This window comes from Oncorhynchus mykiss, chromosome 13, assembly GCF_057628025.1.
Source record: "Oncorhynchus mykiss isolate SJ-2025 chromosome 13, ASM5762802v1, whole genome shotgun sequence".
NCBI classification, from domain to species: Eukaryota; Metazoa; Chordata; class Actinopteri; order Salmoniformes; family Salmonidae; genus Oncorhynchus; species Oncorhynchus mykiss.
In genome coordinates, this window is record NC_143034.1 from 64266392 (window position 1) to 64276127 (window position 9736).

Sequence of the window (9736 nt, forward strand, 5' to 3'; positions counted from 1 at the left end):
GCTGCACCCAATCCAAATTCGGGAAAAGGAAGGATATATTTAAATCTAACAGAGGACTACAGAGGACTAAAGATAATATATCTTTACACCTTAATAGTTGACAGTGAAGGAATCCTGAAAGGATTGTATTTAATCCACTGTCTAGCGATATACATCCTTTGTTATTACGTACATCCACTCTGCAGATGAATGGGTTAAGTCTTTGAAAGGGCATGTAACTGTATAGCAACAGGTGTCTCCACTTGTTCCTCTGCTGTTTCATATTATTTTGGTTGTTGTGTTTTAAGTGTCTGCTATTCTATATGTATAGCTGCTTGAAGATGCTACTACATCCATCATTTATACTATACTGGAATATAAATGGAATGAATCCTCAGACTAAATAGTGAAAAAAGGGATTTTCTTGGACTTAATGAATGAAACAGAATCAGAGAGAATGTGTGATGAAATCTTCCTCCACCATGAAGATGGTCTTCATGCAGAGCTTCCAGAGGCCAAAGTGGGCCGTCTCACAGGTGGTGTTGAACTTGTCGAACCGCGGGCTCAGTACAGTCAAGTGGTCCGTCACCATGGCAGCCACCATGCAGGAGATGCCCACCAGGAGGTCGAAGAACGTGATCTTCACCTTGGTCTTCTTCTCCTCCAACATGGTGCTGCGAGAGTGAGTGTGGGGTGGGTGAGTGAGGGGTGGGGTGTGTGTGGGTTCAGCGGGTGTGTGTGGGCTCAGAGGGTGTGTGTGGGTTCAGAGGGTGTGTGTGGGTTCAGAGGGGGGGGGGGGGGGTTCAGGGTGTGTGTGGGTTCAGAGGGTGTGTATGAGTTCAGAGGGTGTGTGTGGGTTCAGAGGGTGTGTGTGGGTTCAGAGGGTGTGTGTGGGTTCAGAGGTTGTGTGTGGGTTCAGAGGGTGTGTGTGGGTTCAGAGGGTGTGTGTGGGTTCAGAGGGTGTGTGGGTTCAGAGGTTGTGTGTGGGTTCAGAGGGTGTGTGTGTGGGATGAAACAGAATCAGAGTGTGAAATAGTAGAATCGTCATTATAGACACCTTTCATACTGTATTCCAATGTGTAAGACATGAGGATACAGATGTCTGGGCTTTTTATAAACTACTGGGCCCAACTTTAGGCAGGGCCCATTTTCTGTAGTGTCAAGTCTCTCACAGCCCGCAGTTTTAACACAATAAATGGAGGGTGACGATGTGACAAAAGAAAAAAAGGGCACACTGCGGTGTGTGTGTGTGTGCAATTGTGTGTGTTTATGTGCACGAATGCGCGTGTATGTGCTTAAAAAGCCGCAGAGAATCATAATGTTTCACACTTACAGAAACAGAATGCACTCTGATAGAACTAACGTGCTCTTCAGAAACACAATCAGAAGCCTACTGAACCAGCAGATGGACAGTAATCAGCAACACTGGAAGACAAACTAAGGCCCATGGAGTTGAATCAAGACCTTTGTGTTCATTAGCACTTTTGTTCACCTGGATTCATTCTCTGTGAAACCTCTCTCTTTCTCAACCCAACCCCAAACCTCCTCCCACCCTTCTTGAGAGAAAGATTAGCAATTTCTCCCTTTCTCTCCCTCCCTCCCACTCTCTTTCTCTATCTCTGATGACATGTCAGTTGGGAGACCTTTCTATATTTGTAATAATGGTATATCTCCGTGCCGCCTGTCTCCCCAACTAACCTCCTATCTGTTTCGGTGTAGAATCAAACACCGTCCACCTGCGGTGTCGCCAAGCAACAGCCAACAGCGACAACACATGTCCCCAGCATCCCTGGCAATGAGGATCAACATCATCACACCACAGAACCTCTGTCAACCTGTGAAGGATGAGAAACAGTGAATGGGCTCAACACCGTCCGGCAGGAGACCGTCTGTCTCTGTCTCTCACCTGGGAGTGTTACTCAGTGAACTCCGAGGCCATTTTCCTTTAATAGTGGATCTCCTTAATGTTCTCCCTTAATCGTTTCTGAGTTATCCATTTTTTTCTTTAGAAAAATAGCCTTAATTGGTGGCTAATTTTACCCGGCGCAGATCATAATTTTAGGGCCTTCTGAGGGAGCGATTGTATTCCTTTGCTAATGACAGACAACATTACTCAAGATAAATTAGATTAGCCCGGCCCCAGGCCATTTCTAGGTGGGTCATGTTAATACTCAACTATCACACAATGAATCAACAAGCGTTTATAGTGCTAGTTTACACTAATGTGCCTGTTGTTATGCTAACGTTGCGCTAGCTTCGAGCACGTATCAGAATATAATTCAAAACAGGAACATTATGAGGTGCAATTATGCAATCATGAGGGCTGGCAGTTAATGAGTGCAATATCATACAAAAACTCAATTAAATGTAAATGTTCAAGGGCTCGCATCGCCTTGGAAGTCTGGTATCAGATATTCATATCCAAGGATAATTTCCCCTGCTAGATCAATTGCGCTGATGCCTCTTTATTATAAATTACATTCTACAACATCAGTATATGTGAACTAGACAGTGAGGAAGTGAGTGTCAATCCACTATGGTGTTCATACAGTTTCTACGTCTATTGCAGTGAGTGTCAATCCACTATGGTGTTCATACAGTTTCTACATATTTTGCAGTGAGTGTCAATCCACTATGGTGTTCATACAGTTTCTACATCTTTTGCAGTGAATGTCAATCCACTATGGTGTTCATACAGTTTCTACGTCTATTGCAGTGAGTGTCAATCCACTACGGTGTTCATACAGTTTCTACGTCTATTGCAGTGAGTGTCAATCCACTACGGTGTTCATACAGTTTCTACGTCTACCTGTGTTTACCCTTTTAGAACAGTTAAAGGTTGATTAGAATCTTAGATAACAGGAGTTCTCCACTGGAGTAATGGAACTGTAAGCATTTTTCTCCAAATAAAGTATTTTCAGTTGATTGATTGGCTATAGATTTGATGCACAGATCCTTCACTTTATGTATGAATAGGCATTTCAAAGACCACATCACGCCTCTGAACGTCTCCTTCTATTGTGAAAGGTCAATTACAAAGTGATGGGATTGCATCATCATGTGGTGTGAATGGCCTCCCAACAGAAGATGGTCCTTCGACACGCTGCTTTTTCGGCCACTGGTGATTGGCTAGTTTCAGAGGCAGGACTGTCGTCACAACTGAGGTCACCTAAACCCACTGCCTCTGTCTCCATCTGCAGCCTGTGACTTCTCTCATTCTTCAACCTCTCCTCTCATTCTTCAACCTCTCCTCTCATTCTTCAACCTCTCCTCTCATTCTTCAACCTCTCCTCTCATTCTTCAACCTCTCCTCTCATTCTTCATCCTCTCCTCTCATTCTACCACTTTTATAGAACAATGTAGGGAAGGACAGGAGGGGAAATGGTTCAATTGATTGATTGGTCCAATGTGGTTGGTATGTTGATTGAGTGAGTCCAACCACCACATCACTTTCCTTCGTATGACACTGCCCACCGAGCAAAAACTGGTTGAATCAACGTTGTTTCCACATCATTTAAAAACAAAATCTATGTGATGACATTGAACCGATGTGGAAAAACTGATTGAATTTGCAAAAAGGATTTTCATATTCTTTTCACCAAACTTTTAACCTAAATCCAATGACATCGTGAAATATTTTGCTGATTTCACATTGAATTCACATTAGTTGAAATGTAAATCAAAATTAGACTTTGAACTGACGTCTGTGCCCAGTGGGTGACTGATCTGAAACCAATCAGTTGATTGGTGGAAATGGAGCCACTCTCTGTTAGTTTCTGTCTGTGGGGTGACTGTGTTTTAACATTTTGATCTAAGAGCAGTGTCATTCCTTAAAAACAGGTATATCCATGTACCTCTGCAAACAATGTCTCAGAGCAGAGGCCAAAGTGAGTCATATTTCACTCTAAAATGACAGAGTTTGGTTCTGAACAAACCAAGTAAAAAGACTATAAAAAGTGTCTTCAACCCACTGGGTGCCTCAGCTGCAAGCACACTCTGCACATGATCAAACAACCATTTATATGTCAGGACAAGAGTAGGGGTACTCAACTTCTTGGAAATCCTTATCTGTTGCCCAACATTGCCTAACTGTTGTACTGTTGTCTTCGGGTCGAGCAGTCTGGTAGCAGTTGTTCTTTCTCTAGTCACTTCTCCATAATGTTTATCAGTGACCTGTTCACCTTCCTCAACAGACCTGGGTCATATACTCTGTTCCCCTTTTCTCTCACAGTAACTTTCCATTCACAAAGTTCTGTTTCACCCTTCATTGACCTCTAACATGTTTATTTCTTGTTCATGTAACATAATCAATCAGTTCTAATGTGGTGACAGGAAGAAGCAGACACAATAAGGCACAAGGGGGTGTGGTATGTGGCCAATATACCACAACCACCCGAGGAGCTTTATTGTTATTATAAACTGGTTACCAAGGTAATTAGAGCATTAAAATACATGTTTTGTCATGCCCTGGTATATGGTCTGAAATACCAAAGCTGTCAGCCAATCAGCGTTTAGGGCTTGAACCACCCAGTTTATAATTCAAGTTAGAACCCAACAATCACATGAAGTAGAGTTAAAGGGGCACTTCAGATTCTTTAAGGAGCACAGTTCCGTGTCGTGTTCAGTTACGGATCCTTCTGGAAGACATATATTGTGAAGAGCAGACATGTCTTTCTTGTGGAATCTATCAGCTCCATTACATCTATCCTGTTAAAAACATTATACCTGCATTATTTTCTTGGATTGATTATATTTCCCCTGACAGTGTGATCGATGGACATATTGTTAGCATGTGCACTGCTGCTTGTATTGAAAGCAATGTGACTGATGGATATTTGTTAGCATGTGCATGGCTGCTTGTATTGAAAGCAATGTGACTGATGGATATTTTGTTAGCATGTGCACTGCTGCTTGTATTGAAAGCAATGTGACTGATGGATATTTGTTAGCATGTGCATGGCTGCTTGTATTGAAAGCAATGTGACTGATGGATATTTTGTTAGCATGTGCACTGCTGCTTGTATTGAAAGCAATGTGACTGATGGATATTTGTTAGCATGTGCACTGCTGCTTGTATTGAAAGCAATGTGACTGATGGATATTTGTTAGCATGTGCACTGCTGCTTGTATTGAAAGCAATGTGACTGATGGATATTTGTTAGCATGTGCACTGCTGCTTGTATTGAAAGCAATGTGACTGATGGATATTTTGTTAGCATGTGCACTGCTGCTTGTATTGAAAGCAATGTGACTGATGGATATTTGTTAGCATGTGCATTGCTGCTTGTATTGAAAGCAATGTGACTGATGGATATTTGTTAGCATGTGCATTGCTGCTTGTATTGAAAGCAATGTGACTGATGGATATTTGTTAGCATGTGCATGGCTGCTTGTATTGAAAGCAATGTGACTGATGGATATTTGTTAGCATGTGCATTGCTGCTTGTAATGAAAGCAATGTGACTGATGGATATTTGTTAGCATGTGCATTGCTGCTTGTATTGAAAGCAATGTGACTGATGGATATTTGTTAGCATGTGCACTGCTGCTTGTATTGAAAGCAATGTGACTGATGGATATTTGTTAGCATGTGCACTGCTGCTTGTCTTGAAAGCAATGTGACTGATGGATATTTGTTAGCATGTGCATTGCTGCTTGTATTGAAAGCAATGTGACTGATGGATATTTGTTAGCATGTGCATTGCTGCTTGTATTGAAAGCAATGTGACTGATGGATATTTTGTTAGCATGTGCATTGCTGCTTGTATTGAAAGCAATGTGACTGATGGATATTTGTTAGCATGTGCATTGCTGCTTGTATTGAAAGCAATGTGACTGATGGATATTTGTTAGCATGTGCATTGCTGCTTGTATTGAAAGCAATGTGACTGATGGATATTTGTTAGCATGTGCATTGCTGCTTGTATTGAAAGCAATGTGACTGATGAATATTTGTTAGCATGTGCATTGCTGCTTGTATTGAAAGCAATGTGACTGATGGATATTTGTTAGCATGTGCATTGCTGCTTGTATTGAAAGCAATGTGACTGATGGATATTTGTTAGCATGTGCATTGCTGCTTGTATTGAAAGCAATGTGACTGATGGATATTTGTTAGCATGTGCATTGCTGCTTGTATTGAAAGCAATGTGACTGATGGATATTTGTTAGCATGTGCATTGCTGCTTGTATTGAAAGCAATGTGACTGATGGATATTTGTTAGCATGTGCATGGCTGCTTGTATTGAAAGCAATGTGACTGATGGATATTTGTTAGCATGTGCATTGCTGCTTGTAATGAAAGCAATGTGACTGATGGATATTTGTTAGCATGTGCATTGCTGCTTGTATTGAAAGCAATGTGACTGATGGATATTTGTTAGCATGTGCACTGCTGCTTGTATTGAAAGCAATGTGACTGATGGATATTTGTTAGCATGTGCATTGCTGCTTGTATTGAAAGCAATAAGTAAAAACAGAAAAAGAAAGCATTACAACGGTCCTTTTTATCCACTGCTTCTGTTCTCAGAAGGATATATTCCACCTCATCTAAAGCAACTACACGTTACATGTAAACAAATACTACCTTCAGCCTCTAAGCAAAGCTGTATCTAGTTTGAAATATGCTTCACTATCAGTGTAGCCCGGGTACCAGTCTGTTTATCTAACATTCCACTACTTGTACTGCATGTCATTGCCAAATATGTTTTTTATAAATTAGAAGTTGTGCACAAATATTACATTTTTAAAGCCTGCTGTATTAAATTAATGTCCTTCAATAAAGACCAAATGGAACATTCAGTAAATCAGTTTTTTATATGAATAAAGTCTTGTTAAAACTGCCATTGCTTTTTACTTGGCCATTATCTGCTGTTTTGAGATGGGAAACTGAGCAGGTCGAGCATAACATGACATCCCTGTTCCCCACTGAACGACCGGCTAGAAATACTTGTTTTATTTAACCTCTTGAGATGGGAAACGTTTTTTTATTAAGTTGAACATGTGCTCTTTATGAAAGAATGTTACATGTAAATCTGGAGGAAAAACATCTGGAAGTTACATACTGAAACAACAATCATAAAGTTAAACATTTACCAAACTGAGAGAGAAAGTCACTTTTGAGGAGTCGTTATACCGCACCGAGCCAGGACAAGTGACGAGGGTTAGGTCAGCGTGTGGAAGAAAGATTTATTATCTTATATTATCATATCTTACCTTTTCATGTCCATAACGTCCTTGTCAAGGTAATTAAAACATACAAATGATTGACCATTTACTGGAATATAGAATACAAAGAGTTTCACTGCAGAGATTCAAACATCTCGTGTCGACCTTCAGTACAGGTCAGTGATTCACTATTTGACAGGCTGTGCGTTTGTATGCCTGTCTTTGGACCAGGCTTAGTAAGACCTAGATCCTTGTTGAAATAAGACCTTTCTTGACTAAGTTAATTCTAATCTTTAAATGTGTGAGGTGAACTTTTGCCACCGTAAGACGAATGGAGAAATAGAAAGTCACATTTAGAACATTAGGACAGAGCTAAATAATGTCATTGTGCTTCTGTATTAATGTCATTGTGCTTCTGTATTAATGTCATTGTGGTTCTGTATTAATGTCATTGTGCTTCTGTAATAATGTCATTGTGCTTCTGTATTAATGTCATTGTGCTTCTGTAATAATGTCATTGTTCTTCTGTATTACTGTCATTGTGCTTCTGTATTAATGTCATTGTGCTTCTGTATTAATGTCATTGTGCTTCTGTATTAATGTCATTGTGCTTCTGTATTGATGTCATTATGCTTCTGTATTAATGTCATTGTGCTTCTGTATTAATGTCATTGGAACAGGAACAGTTATTACTGGGTTCTTGTTGAAATCTCTTGTATCATATTTGACTGATTTCTCTCTCGTTTTTAGATATGAGGTGTGACTGTGAGTGTGAGAATAAGAAAGGATGGCTGGTTGGTGTCTCCTTTTCACTTTGCTGGTGTTGATCCCCTCGTTGATCGTCTGTCTTTACTACACACTGGTGACATATTTATTCACTGTTCATTTGTTATACACATTTAACTGTCATTTATTGCCCTTATTGCCCATCAGTTTACACCAAACTCTATTACAAGCACCTTCATCCTGGGGTAGCCAAGCCATCTCTCCATCATACAATCCATCCTGGGGTAGCCAAGCCATCTCTCCATCATACAATCCATCCTGGGGTAGCCAAGCCATCTCTCCATCATACAATCCATCCTGGGGCAGCCAAGCCATCTCTCCATCATACAATCCATCCTGGGGTAGCCAAGCCATCTCTCCATCATACAATCCATCCTGGGGTAGCCAAGCCATCTCTCCATGATACAATCCATCCTGGGGTAGCCAAGCCATCTCTCCATCATACAATCCATCCTGGGGTAGCCAAGCCATCGCTCCATCATACAATCCATCCTGGGGCAGCCAAGCCATCTCTCCATCATACAATCCATCCTGGGGCAGCCAAGCCATCTCTCCATCATACAATCCATCCTGGGGCAGCCAAGCCATCTCTCCATCATACAATCCACCCTGGGGTAGCCAAGCCATCTCTCCATCATACAATCCATCCTGGGGCAGCCAAGCCATCTCTCCATCATACAATCCATTCTGGGGTAGCCAAGCCATCTCTCCGTCATACAATCCATCCTGGGGTAGCCAAGCCATCTCTCCGTCATACAATCCATCCTGGGGTAGCCAAGCCATCTCTCCTTCATACAATCCATCCTCCCCACAACTATGTAAATGTGATTTCAAGTGCTGAACTGTTTCCATAGAACAAAAATATCTGTTTGGATGTGGAGACCAGGCATGTCTTTATTTGACACTATGACATGTTGTTCTTACAGCCCAAGCCATTTGCACTGGACATGGCCCCAGATTCTGTTGATGACAAATAAGAAAGTTGCACAACGGAAATGTACACTGAAGCGGCCAAGTGTCTCAAAGTTCGATGAAGCCTGGAAGATAGCCGAACAAAAAGCAAAGTCACCTAAACGTGGTCTGAACAGAGAGCATTCCGATGCTATGCATTTATTCACAAATAACAAACCCAAAACCAAATCTAAATCACAATCCTTCTAATTTGACTTCAACAATGTGGTTAGAAATGGCAAATCACTGTATGGAAAAACATTCCAGTACCATTCCCTGCACTTCTATCTGACGGATGCCATTCACATCCTTAAACTAAGTCAAACAGCATGTAGGACCACATACCGCAGAACTGCCTCGTCTTTTAATCAGTGTTGTTGACAAAGAGATCCCTTTTGGTTCTTTCACCTCAAACTATCAACTCAAAACCTTATACACTTTCGGTAACGTTTCCTGCTTTGAGATCAAAACATGCTTCGGGGGTAACCTGACATATTACTCTACCTATGTAAATGAGAGTGAGGTTTTAATTCCGCCCTATGAGGTATTCAAAGTCACTGAAGTCCAGAAGAACCAGTGGTGTGAGGTTGTCTACAAGGTAGAGAGCACTAGATCTCAGAGCAACCTGAATTGTAGATTGCTAAATGGAGTGCAATCAAACCAGAGGTAGCTTTTTTTCCATTCAGCAGAATATCAGATAAGTCTGCAGGCTTCATAATGCTCCATTGTATGTTCATATTTACTGCATATTACTGATCATTCCCCAGCAATGTACAATGATACGTCATCTGAAACAAATAAAACAGTTTCATCTGATTTGTGCTTTTAAAAAGGTACAGCTCTCAGATCAATA

The 9736-nt window shown here is 41.1% G+C and overlaps 1 pseudogene; it reads left to right on the forward strand.

Annotated features, from left to right (window-relative positions):
- The first annotated feature begins 8843 nt into the window (after nt 1-8843).
- Nucleotides 8844-9553, forward strand: LOC149978967 (ecto-ADP-ribosyltransferase 5-like; annotated as a pseudogene).
- Nucleotides 9554-9736: the final 183 nt, after the last annotated feature.